This window comes from Rhinatrema bivittatum, chromosome 9 (genome assembly GCF_901001135.1).
Source record: "Rhinatrema bivittatum chromosome 9, aRhiBiv1.1, whole genome shotgun sequence".
Classification (NCBI taxonomy): domain Eukaryota; kingdom Metazoa; phylum Chordata; class Amphibia; order Gymnophiona; family Rhinatrematidae; genus Rhinatrema; species Rhinatrema bivittatum.
The window spans coordinates 258,836,159-258,849,167 of NC_042623.1; positions in this window are offsets into that span (position 1 = coordinate 258,836,159).

Consider the following 13,009-nt stretch of genomic DNA (forward strand, 5'->3'; position numbering starts at 1 on the left):
TATGAAGGGGAGGTTGGTGATCGGACGGTAGTTGTTTGGGTCATTAGGATCTAGATTAGGTTTCTAGATTAGGTTTCTAGTTAAAATTGCCTGCCAAAATGGACATGACTGTGTCCATATAAACCTGAACTGAGTGCATTGCGATTGAGTATTATTTGTTCAGAAGGCCCCGTCTGATAACATATTCCACTTGTTCCCTGTCTTCATGAAATGGTGTTCACTACTAGACCAACCTGACTACAATATTTTCTAGGATTGCCAACTAGCGCCAGATTTTCAGCACAGAATGCTCCATGCCTGGCTTCACCCCATTACACTCAGAGACTTGTAGCTCTGATTTCCCTATTGCATTCCCTAAGAAAAGCAAAACTACAAGTGCATACTTAAAGGAAAGTGGGAGAACATGGGAGAGCAGAATGGGAACAGCCTGTCCTTAAAATATGGCACCAGTTAGTGTGTGCTTATTTGTCTACTGTCTAGCTTTTTTTAAAGCATTTTGTTGATCTGTTTTTCATAATGACAAGCAGAAGAAAATTAGTGTATTTCTCAACAGCTTTCCCATATTTCAATTATATCAATTTACTTTACAGACAAAAGCAGAAACTAATAGTCTTTCCAAGTCTACTATTTTCTAATGAATACGAAACCCATCATTTCCTCTTTTTCTCTTTAGATTAAAACTTGATGATTTTGCACCTAAAAGAACAATTCTGCTGTTGTGAAGGCAGGTTCCCAGTAATGACTTTTATTACATTGCAGTATGGAATGTCTAACCATTGCTTTATATACCCATATTTCTCCCTCTTTTGACTTATATTGTACTGCATTTGGTATACAACCGACTCTCCATCTTCATTGCTACGCCATATTAAAGTTTAACAGCGGCAGCTTTAGGGATTTTCTACAATAACATACAAATCTCTCTTCTGGTTAGTATGCTAGAGTACCTTTTCATTTCATAGACATTTCCCCTGCTTCCTGATTCCATTATTCTACATCCAGACTGAACTTGAACAGCGTTTACTGTGTTTTCGCTCAGGTAATTAAAATGATCAGAGTTCTTCCCTATCTGGCCTGACTCTAAGCTTCACCACTTCCTTTTCCTCCCAATTTTAATACCATCTGTCAATGTGATCGTCCTCTTGCTTTTAGTGCCCATCAGCCAAATCATTTATACATACACTCAAAAATGTAGATTCCCAGCTCTGCTTCCTGAATGATAACAAAGTACCACTAGCCTTCTGAAAACGGAAACCTGAAAAAATCTCCAGCTTCCCATGGCATACACAAGCCTGCTTTCCAATCCTGCTACAACTGTAGACATTGGATATTAATTGTACTTTGGGTTGGTCGGTAAATCATAATCATTCCATACATGAAAGTGTTCAAATTGCGTGTGTTGTGGGGAGGGGGAGTGCTCAGATTTCCCCATCTAAACCCAGAAGAACTGTTAGTGATGCATTAACTGAGGAAAAGTACTGAGATAATGTGCTTAATTTATTTACTATTCCCGTTCATACTCCTGGTACATGTACTGTATAGTGATGTTTTGTTTAGGACATGGGGGCCCATGCAATATGCCGAGCGCACTCTTAACAAGCAGTCAGACGCGGGTAAAATAGGCGCTAATCAATCCCCTAATGCAATAAAGGGATTCGCGCCTATTTCACCCTCGTCTAACGCGGAGGGAATGAGATAGCGCTCATCACATGCAAATTATTATTGAAATATTGCATGGCACCCCCCCTCCCCCCTTTGGGGCACCATGCACGTGTTAAGAGAGCGGGTGCTGACTGTTCAGCGCCCGCTTTCTACGCGCCTTTATTGCATCGGCCCCATAGTTTGTTAAGAAATTTAAGGCCAGATGTACTAAACTTTTCTACTTTCTAAAAGGAAAGAAGGCATATGAGATCACTATACCTGTGTGTGTGTGTGTGTGTGTGTGTATCCTCTTAATACATTTTATGTTTGGTGTTCTATCTGCACCAAATACTCAGGATATTTAAGGGGGGACATGTGGACCTGATGGGGGTGTATTTTTTTTAGATCCATGCATATCCATGGATAATGAAGGCCCAGGTGCAGCCTGAGAAATATGCTCCATGGTTCTGGGTGGAACTTCTTGTTTCCCATAGACAAAAAAATGGAAAAAAAAAAAAATCCTTCAATAAATCTGGTCTTCAGACACCCCAGTACCTTAGTCACTAAAAGGTGATTTTTAAGAGTTCTGCGCATAAAAATGTGCACATGCATGCATGGGGTGGGTGACTTTTAAACTGCCGTGCGGGTGCACATGTACCCACTTATTCCGGCTTGCGCCAAAGGAATATATGCACGCATGATATAAAATAGGCTGAATACGCGTACATGTGCGCACAATTTTATATGGGCACACGCATGTGTGTACAAATGACGCTTCTGTCATGTAAGTGGGGGGGATCTTAAGCGACCCGTGCACCAACACAATTCCCAGCTTCCTCAGATTGTTCCCAGTTCGCCCAGGTTAAGGGTAGGACTTCCTAACCCCTGCTAGTTAAATAGCCTTGTTAGTGCCAAGCCTTAAAACTCCACTAATTAGCCTAGATTTTTTTTGTTTTATGACTTACACGCCATCCATAGCAGAAGTCAAATTATGGGGTAGGGGGTCCTTTTGCTTGCTTGCGCAAATAAATACATGCTTGCTTCATTCATATGTCCAGGAATGCCCATGCCTTGCCCACACCACACTCTGCCCCCTTTTTCATCAAAAAATGTTTGTGCGCATACCGGGAGATAACGCTTGTGCTTTTAAATCCATGCGGTGTGCACCAGCCCAACTTCTGCATGTCTCTCCCAGCTTTGGAACATGCAGGTCTTTCAAAATTCACCTAAAATGACAGCAACTTTTAAATTGGCACGCCGGTAAACACGTGCACACGTTTGCCAGCTTGTATCCCAAAGACACGTCCATTTTGTAACTAGCCTGGCCGTGAGTGCATATGTATGCCACATTAAATGGTCGCAGTCATGGGTGCGCAAATACCACTTCTACTGCGTGAGGGGATTGTACAATGGACTCGCGCTGACGGCATTCATCATTTTCCCAGTTCGTTCCCAGTATAGGGATAGGACTTACCACCCGCCCCCATAATTTAATAGCCATCCTTCGCCCCTGTTAGTCCCGACCCTAAAAACCCTGCTAGCTACCCTGGATTTTTTGTGCTTTTAATACTTACATGCCGTCCATGGAGGAAGTAAATTTACACGGCAGGGGATCCCGGCACTCGCAAGGATGCATAAGTATTTATGCAAACATTTCTTGGCCAGAGCCCTGACACGCCCAGGCCCTGCCCAGACCACGCCCAGGCCCCACCCCTTTTAGAATCTTTTCACTTCTGCGCGTCCATGGGTGGCTTTTAAAATCCACTCCGTGCGGGCCGGCCCAACTTGTGCACATATCTCCCGGTTTTGGCACACACAGGGCTTTTTTTTAATTTGCCTTGAACAGCGCATATTCATGGAACTGCTATTTTATAAACCTCAGACATACACTTACAAGTAACAGTGCTCGAATAAATTTGCTCGCATAAAAAGGTGCGGGCCAGGAGCGGAGCCAACATGTATGTGAATAAAATGCTATTTTAAAACCTGTGAAAGCAACATGCAGGCGGCTGTTACCTGTGCATATTTATACCTGCTAATTATTTTATTTATGTATTTGTTTGTTTGTTTGTTTATTTATTTAAAAGCATTTATAGCCCGCTTATAACAAAACCAGTTGAGATAAGCTCATCAGGTGTAAATCAGAGTAAAATTGTTTATAGGCAAATATAGACTGAGTGAGGGGTCAGGGTATACTGCGAGGAGTGCAGGCTAAAGAAGCAGGGGGGTCTAGATGACTTAGACTGGGCAAACTGGTGGACTAATTGGTTTAACTGGTAATTTCCTTCCTGTGCACATTTTATAAAATGTGTTAATTTATTTGTGTAAAAGCCAAGGAAAATACACAAGCTATATTTCCTCATGTAAATGATTAAAATTAGGAGTACTAATACATGCAGATTACCACCATTTATCCAGATTATTGTTTATTTATCCAGATAAGTCTTAAAAAGAACTACATAGCCGAATAAGTAAGATAGCTGGATAAATCTTCAAATGCTAGTTATCCATCTATCTTACTTATCTACCTATATAGCACTTTTTGTATATTTGTTATCATTTAGACAGATAAGTCAAAACATATATGGCTAAGTTTAAAATACATGCTGCGTACTTTGTGAAATGTAAACATGCTGGGTAGATTTTGTTACACGGGCCGTCTGTGGCAGACCCATGGCTCGGCCCCCTCACCTCTCTTCAGTGACTCCAATGCCTGGTCCCTCGTCTCTGGTGGCGGTGGGCCGTCGGCTCCATCATCGAGCCACCTCTGCTGCCTCCGGCTCAGCTATAGACCCTGGTGTCTCCAGTCCAGCTACCACTTCCACTGCTCCACGTCGGGCCTCTCCACGTGGCCCACGGAGAGACGCTGCTACTCGGTGCCGCGCCCCTCCCTAGGCACGCGCGCGTGCATCACTGAACCTTAAGTAGGGCCTGCGGCAGAAACCGAGTCATGGCCCCGGATGATTACGTCAGCGGAGCTTTAGTATTTAGGCACAGGCTCCGCTCCCTAGTTTTGCCTTTGCAACAGGTCTCCTCACTGGTCGAGTACTCATTGCCTCCTGAGAGATTCATCTTGTTTCTTGTGTTCCTGTTCCTCATTGACCCTTGTTCCTGATTCCCTTGTTCCTGCGTTCCTGCTCTTCAACTCTTCCTTGGATTGCCTACATGGACTTTGACTCTGCTTTGTCTGGCCACTCCGTTGACTCTCTCCAAACCCTGACCTCTGCATTGCCTGACTACTCCGTTGCCTCTCTCCAGACCCGGACCTCTGCATTGCCTGACTACTCCATTACCTCTCTCCAGACCCAGACCTCTGCTTTGTCTGACTACGTTTGACTATCTCCATGATCAGACTTCAGCCTTGCTTGCCACTACTTCCAGATTGCTGCCAGCCCTGACTCAAGCTTGCTCTACAACACCTCTTCAGCCTACATCCTGGACTTGGCCTATTCAGGCTTTAGCCTGCTCTTGCTCAGGCACCCCCTGTCTGACTTTGTTCCTTTGGTGCCCGGGTCTCCAGGAGATTACCTCGTCCAGCACTGGACTGTATCATCTCCCTACTGCTGTCTCTGGGCTGACCTCGATCACTCCATTGATGACGACATAGGGAGGCCCACCTAAGTCCAGCCGGCCCCGGCACCCAAAGGTTTAACCTGCAGGGAACGAGGGCTGGTATTGGTGAAGCACCAGCTGGCCTCCATCCATCAGCCCACTTCGCCTGCCGACAGTGGGGACCCATAGATCCCTACCTATGGGTTGCGTCAAGCCCATTTCGGCCCAATGGTCCACCTCTGGCGCAACAGATTTATGCATATTTATAGTATGTGCATGAATTTCAGAACAGATGTATTTCATAAACTGCACTTTATAAAACGTCATGCAAAGCAGTAATGCAAATAGGTTTGAAAATTAGGATCTTAGAGGCTGATATATATTTATAAAAAGCTAAACAATCCTAACACCTAGATTAAATGCTATATTGAAATAAAAAGGGGCATGGTTAGGCTAATTTACAATATGGCACTCTCTATTTATGACACTGTAAAAGAGGGCACTTTTAACTTGATGTGGATTTGGGGGTGGGGTAGGTTTGGGGGTGGTGGTTTTACATACACAGTCAGAGGTATGAATAGCAAGGTTGACATCACTGAAGATTTTCTGTTGTTTGAATTGATGAAAAGTACAAGAGGAGTTGATGTGTACAATGCACTCTCTACCTAGCTTCAACAGCCCTTTGAAAACATGCTCCTTAGTGAACAAGTACTTAGTGACTGATTAGTGAAAATGCACTTAAGGGTCATATTTTAAAGGGCCATGGAGTGGCCAAGGTAACTGGTTAATTTTGGGTAAAACCATGTCACTAGATGTAGCCACCCAGAGTAAAAAAATTTTCACCCTGAGGGGTTTAACTGGCTAACTCTTTACTTAGCTGCTAGATGTTGTTGAAAATGAGCCTCTAAGGGGAATAGCCACTGCTATTAATTGCATCAGTAGCATGGGATCTTCTTAGTGTTTGGGTAATTGCCAGGTTCTTGTGGCCTGGTTTGGCCTCTGTTGGAAACAGGATGCTGGGCTTGATGGACCCTTGGTCTTATCCAGCATGGCAATTTCTTATGTTCTTATGTTCTTACCTTGACACTGCATATTAACAAGCTCCTTTACTGAAGCTTGGATGATATCAGCCATTGCAGTGTTTCTGGCTCCAATCTGTGAAAAGACAGATGTGATCCTACTGTTGGGATTTGCTAGGTAGTTAGCAATCCGTTACGCTCTCCTCCAAAGGGGAGAAGCTAGCAATCTATTATGCTCGCCTCCTCCAGAGGGGAGGAGTTAGTAATCTGCTGTCACTCACTCTGCCAAGAGGGCGGAGTTGGCAAGCTGTTCTGCTGTTCTCCTGAAAGGGGAATAGCGATATGACATGTCCTCCTCCTCCAAAGGGGAGGAGTTAGCTATCTGTAGATCTGTTAGCGAACTGTTGTAGATATTCCTGTAAGAAAGGAAGTAGCAAGCTGTTACCAGTCTGCTAAGGAGTAGCAATCTGTTAGGGATCAACTCTCCAAGGGAGAGGAGTTGGCAATAGGTATACAGTACTTCGCAACTGAGATAGCAATCTATCATGCCCCCCGCTATGGAGTAGCAATTTGTATATATATATAAGCTGCTGGCAAGTATCAGAGAAAGAGGAGTAGCTGTCTATATAATACTTCCGTGAGCGGAATTAGTGGTCTGTAGTGTTTGACTTCCACAAGGTGACAATAGTGAAAGGAATGACCACTTGGAGGAAATGGTGAATTCCTGGGTTGATGGCAGATGACAGCTCCCCCAGGAGGAGATCCTGAGAGGGACCACTGACTAGGCTAGAATATGAGATAAACACAATAGTTCTTTATTAGACTGGAAGCTGGACCACCAGGGGTGGCAGTAGTGAATCATTGTGTCTGGCAAGGCTAAAGTCCTTCTGATACTGGAATATAATCTCTGGGTCGCTGAGCTGTAGAGAGAGACTAGAAGTAGTGAGTAGACAGGGTATACTGGATACAAGATGGTACACTCACAATAGACGATATCTGCAATGGTCTCTATGCCACAGAGAGTCTTCAGTACATTCAAGAACAGGAGCTGTAGGCGTGCACTGGTTCCCACAAACAGTCTGTAATAAGAACTCACAATTGCTGTATAAGATTCTAGGAACATGGGCCCTCGTGGAGCGAGTACCGGTTCCTATCTGTAATCTTGCCAATGTAACTCTTGATCTCTGTACCTGCGATAACTTCTTGGATGGAAGGGAGTCTTCAGAGTAAATAGGAATGTAGGCCCTCGTGGATCGATTACCGATTCCTATGTAATAGAACTCACTGTGTTCACATCCGCGATCATCTCCAGGCAATGAGGAGTCTTCTGAGTGTTCTGGCAATCTGATATCAATAAGAGAGAGTGGAGCCCCCATGGAGCGGGTACTCCTGGTAAGTTTGAAAAGGCCGAGCAGTGGGGACTGTTCCCCGGCTGACTCGGATCATTGTTGCAAGTAGCATGGACTGCCAAAGCAAGTCTCGTTGGAGTTCCTTGCTAACTCATTAGAGGTTAGCAAACAAAGACCTTTTAAAGTACAAGTGGATGACGTCACTATGGGGGGACACCCCCGAGGTTCGCGCCCTTGCTGGTACAAAGTCTGGAGCGTGCGCGCCCTTACGTCATCGGGAACATGGCGGATCCGTAGTGTCAGGCCAGCCCGGGGGAACCGGGACTAAGGAGGCGGAGAGAAACCGTGGCTGCACTGTCCGTCAGAGCCGAAGGGAGTCGCATCCCAGGTAGAGAGGGTGGAGCGAGGGGCGAGAAGAGGCACGAACGCACACCTACCGTGGTGCTTTGAAGCATTTTAATTTCCCTCATCAGTTGCTTGATATTACTGGAGAAGATGACAACTCACTCTGCAATGGTGAGCCCTGGAGTGGAGACTGCAGCATTATGAAGCCCCATTTTCAGGATCTTCTCCTTGTGAGGAAGAGGCACTCCTTCAGGTACTATTGATTCCTTGCAAACTTACTGCAGTCCAAGGAAGTTCTTCCTGATGTGGGGGAGCAACCTGCTCCTAGGCCCATGGAAATCTATAATACAGTCACTGAAATAAAAAGTTTTCATACCAAAAATGTTGTTCCAGTAAAAAAAAGGCAGTGAAAAAAAAAAGGCTATACAGTCACTCGTCTTAAAGAAAATGCATTTACTGGACTGGTTCTACTATCCTTTGACCTTCTGCCTGTATCTCCTGGCCCATGGCTGGGCCCTGAGCCCGTGGCAATAGACCATGTGCCCGTGCTGCTGGTACTTCCATCGGACGTCTTGGAAGTTACCTTGGGTCCTATTCAGGTTGTTCATTGTCCATGTGTCATCGCGTACAGCGAAGCTGGCGAGGCATGAAGAATGCATGTATAAGTACACTTACCACTCACCAACAGCTGTTAGAAAGCTTGACCTGCTGAAAAAAGCCATTTTTATTGGTCCAGGAATGCATGGTAGGATTGCAGTGTTTATCGTGCATGATACGTGCAGTGATAATACCACAGACCATGATACTACCCGCAATCCGACAATACAGCCCAGAAAAGGTATTAACCATATTACTGACCTTCAATAATGTGCGATACATATCATGAGTGCGCTATCACCACCTACTTTACATTTACCCCACCCCAACTCCTCCCACTTGAATATTATTTTTTTTATTTGCATACACATTTTGCATATGCGTGCGATAACACTGTAATGTGTGCGATAACACCGTTAACACGTGCGATAACGGCCTATCACTTTTTGATGAATGACCCTGTTAGCCAGATAACACTTACCCAGTTAAGTTGCAAGGATATTCTGCAGCATGGCTATGCCACTGAGTATCTGCATATATACTGCAACTTAGCTGGATAAGCTACACCCGTCTAAGTTTAGACCTGCTATTGAGCAGGTCTAATTTAGATGGACAACTTCTCCGACTAAGTATCAATATAGCTCTTTCAGCAGCTGGTTATTGCCTTCAGGAAACAGGGGAGTGATGTCTTTGCAGTATGTGGGAGACCTTCTCACTTTCTCAAGAATACAGGATGGAGAAGGTCCTGAGGAAGGTGACTAAATGGTGTGGGGTCTGTATTGGAAGACTCATAAGGAGAGGCTGAAAGATCTAAATATGTATACCCTGGCGGAAAGGAGGAGCTGGGAAGATGTGATGCAGACCTTCAAATATCTTAAAGGTATAAATGATGCACAAACATCAAACCTTTTCCATTGGAAAGGAAACTGTACAACCAGGGATCCTAATATGAAACTCCAGGGGGATGATTCAGAGCCAACATCAGCAAATATTTCTTCACGGAGAGGGTGGTAGATGACTGGAATGCCCTCCTGAAAGAAATGGTGAAGACAAGAACAGTAAATAAATGTAATAGGGCATGGGATAAACTTTGCAGATCCTTAAAGGCTTGAGGTTGGTAATTAAGAAAAGGGATAACTTTAGCTGTAACATTTCTGCAGTGCAGTAACCTGCACAGAACACCAGTTACTACCCTTAACAGAACACATGAGGGAAGCCTGCATTACTACTGTAAGCCACTCAATGGGCAGACTGGATGCACCATTTGGTCATTATCTTTTGTCACTGACATAACTATGTTATGTTGCAATGTAGGTTTCCCAAAATCCTTACAAACTGTCTGTCAGGCGTAAGAATAATCTTCCCACTAGCTTCTGAAGTTACCAAGTTAAACCTTGCCACCTGTAGAAGAGATTTTTTTCTCTTCTTCCTTGTATCTACTATTAGCAAGGGTTATAAATCTTTACACGTAAGTGACTATTGCTCCATCAGCAGGTGGCACCGTATTTTTTACAGCCGTAAAGAAATATGGATGTAAAATAAGCCTTATGGTCATATTGCTTTACAGCTGCAAAACTTTACAGCTGTAAAATAATGTGGTGCTTACCGTTGCCATTTTAAAGAGGTTCCAGCGAGGCAGGAACAACTGGGGATTTCTCCTGCAATTTTCAGTACCACTGCAGAAGGTGGGGGGGGGGGGTGAGATGTATGGAGGTGGCCGGGGGTGGTGTAGGCTATGGGGGTCATAGGAGAACATTTCAGTTTATTTTCTTCTTGTGTATTTTTTTTTTTTGCAATTTAATGTATATTTTGGTTTATCAAATGAATCAAACCAAAATAAACATTAAACAAACTGAATCACAGAAAAATAAACCAAACCAAAAATCTTGCCTCTGCATAGCCCTAATGATTGCTATATGTTTGAAGAAAGAAGGAACAGTCACACGACAATTCACTTCCATTATGAGTTGTAGTGCATTTGGATGTGCATTTTGCTCTAAAAAAAATTTGGAACATCAACATGTAATTACAAAATTTGAGGATTATACCACCTTTTTAAATGAAGAGTTTTCGCTCTGAAGTCATCGATATGGTCATTTGTGGCAACCCTGTAAAACAGTAAGCATATCATGTGGATTTCGAAAAACTCATCTCTAAATAAATAGCCTATGTATCAAACTAACAGCTCTCCTGATGAAGCCACTGTTTATGGTGAGACAGGAGCTCTTTTTCAGGATATAATATATGGATGGGACAAGATATGATGACATTTGAAACTTTCACCCTGTAAACTTTGAGATTCGGGACATGATGATAGTGTCTGTGAAATTCAATTACAAATTGTGGTCTTATGTGTTGACGTAATGGGACACTGACTTAATGATCCACGATATTCCAACATATTTTTGGATTGCGTTTTGAAACCCATACATACATAATTTGTTATAGAAAATATAAATTAATAAAGGTTTTCTTTTATGAGTACTTTTTTATGGCAGCTAATGATTACTTTTTAGACACTGCTTTTGGTGCTTATCTGAGCGTGCCTGTGTTTTCACTCGATTTTTTAACTGTGATTATTGTTTCTTTTTGCTTCAATTTATAATGGAAGTGATATTAGTATTATAGTTTGATTATTTTTAGATGTATTCTTCCTATTGGTTGTTTTGAAATTTGGTTTTCTGCTATTTGCTACTTGCCTATGTTTTCTTTCACCTGTTATATTACTTTATACATATCACATATTTCGCTGAGATTTTACGATGTGAAGAGAATGGCTATATTTGTGTGATTTTTGGCTGCTTTTATTGCAGTTTAAAAAAATATGGGGTAGATTTTAAAAGAAGCACGCGCGGCCTACATGTGCGCACGCATGTTATAAAATCGGGGGTCGGCGCGCGCAAGGAGGTGCACAATTATGCACCTTGCGTGTCGAGCCACGTTCCCTTCCCCTTTTCCCTTCCCCCTAACCTTTCCCCCCCCCCCCCCAGCCCTAATCTAACCCCCACCCTGTCTTAACTTTTGTACCTGCCTCTGGGCAGGTGCAAGTTGCGCGCGCCAGCAGGCTGCCGGCACGCGATCCTCTGTCACAGCGGCAATGGCCGCTCTGTCGGAGGCCTCCGGCCCCACCCACGGACCGCCACTTTTGTAAAGCCCCGGGACTTACATGCATCCCGGGGCTTTCTGCGCGTTGCCGGGCCTCTGGATTTACGCTCGTAACCCTTTTAAAATCCGGCCCTATATGTCTATCTAGCTAGCTAGCTACATATATCTCTTTGTTCTGTTTTCAAAATAATTCTAAAGCCCTTAACCAACTAATGCATCAACAGACAAAAAAATGCAGATTTTTATTACCATGATTGAAATTCATGAATTGTTCAAAGCACAGAACCATGTTGAACATGCAGAGGACCCAGTTCAAACTATTTTCTTTGTGTACGCTTGAAAATGACTAAAATACTAAGATCATTTAAAGATCAATAGAGAATGGCCATCTCTTATTTTTGAGAGTGAGCAACAGGGAAGGAATCTCCCCATTAACATTTGCCTGGCCACTTTCAGAGACAGGATACTGAGCTCGATGGTCCATTGGTCTAACCTGCTTGCCACTTCTTTTAGGTTCTTATGTTATCTTCAGCACTTTAGGAAACTCTTTTTGGAAGTGGTTAATGCTGTTAAAAATACATTTTCATGTCTATCTCTTATGATGTTAACGTCACAAGACCTCATTGGAATTACTAGCCTTGTTATAAACACCTGCCTGTATTTAATGTTGCATATTACATAGGGAAATTAAATTCAAGTATTCTCAAATTATATGTTAGCAAAGTTATCATCTTTAGGGAGCTATCATAAGCTTTGTGTGCAACTGTATTCCCAATTTTACTGTATGCTAGTTCTGATACACTGTCTTCTGTTCTTTTTTTTTTTTAATAAGACCAGTATTATAAAAAGTATTTAGGCTTTATTTTTCTTCCATTTTGATATATCATCAGGAGCAATCAGTACAATTCATTTAAAAATATTATAAATTCAACATAAGAAAAGGAATACACAGCCAAAAACCATTCTGTTTCAGTTCACTTTTTCTTGCTTTCAGTTTATTTAATGTCTTTTTTTTAGTTCAGTTAATTTCCCAAATGGAAAAAAAAATAAATTAAACACTGATCCTCCCCCCAAACAAAAAAATTTTCAAAAATCAAAATGGGCCTCCCTTCAATGCCCCTCCTGCCCCAGCAGAAGCCCCAGGGCCCAGACTGGGCCTCTCCAACCTTCTTTACTCCTATAAAATAGATCCAAGGTTATCCAACTGGGCTTAACCAGGCCAAGTCCATCTGACCTCTCGCTCCCCTTAAAAACAATGGTGAGGCTGGGACTTCCCTGGCCCCCATTTACTCATTCCCTGCTGGTCCAGTGTTTCTAAACGACAGGAGCAATGCCTTGTCTTGAGTTTCATTCTGTACATAAACACCAATAGGGATGCACATTCATTTTACCTGAAATCTT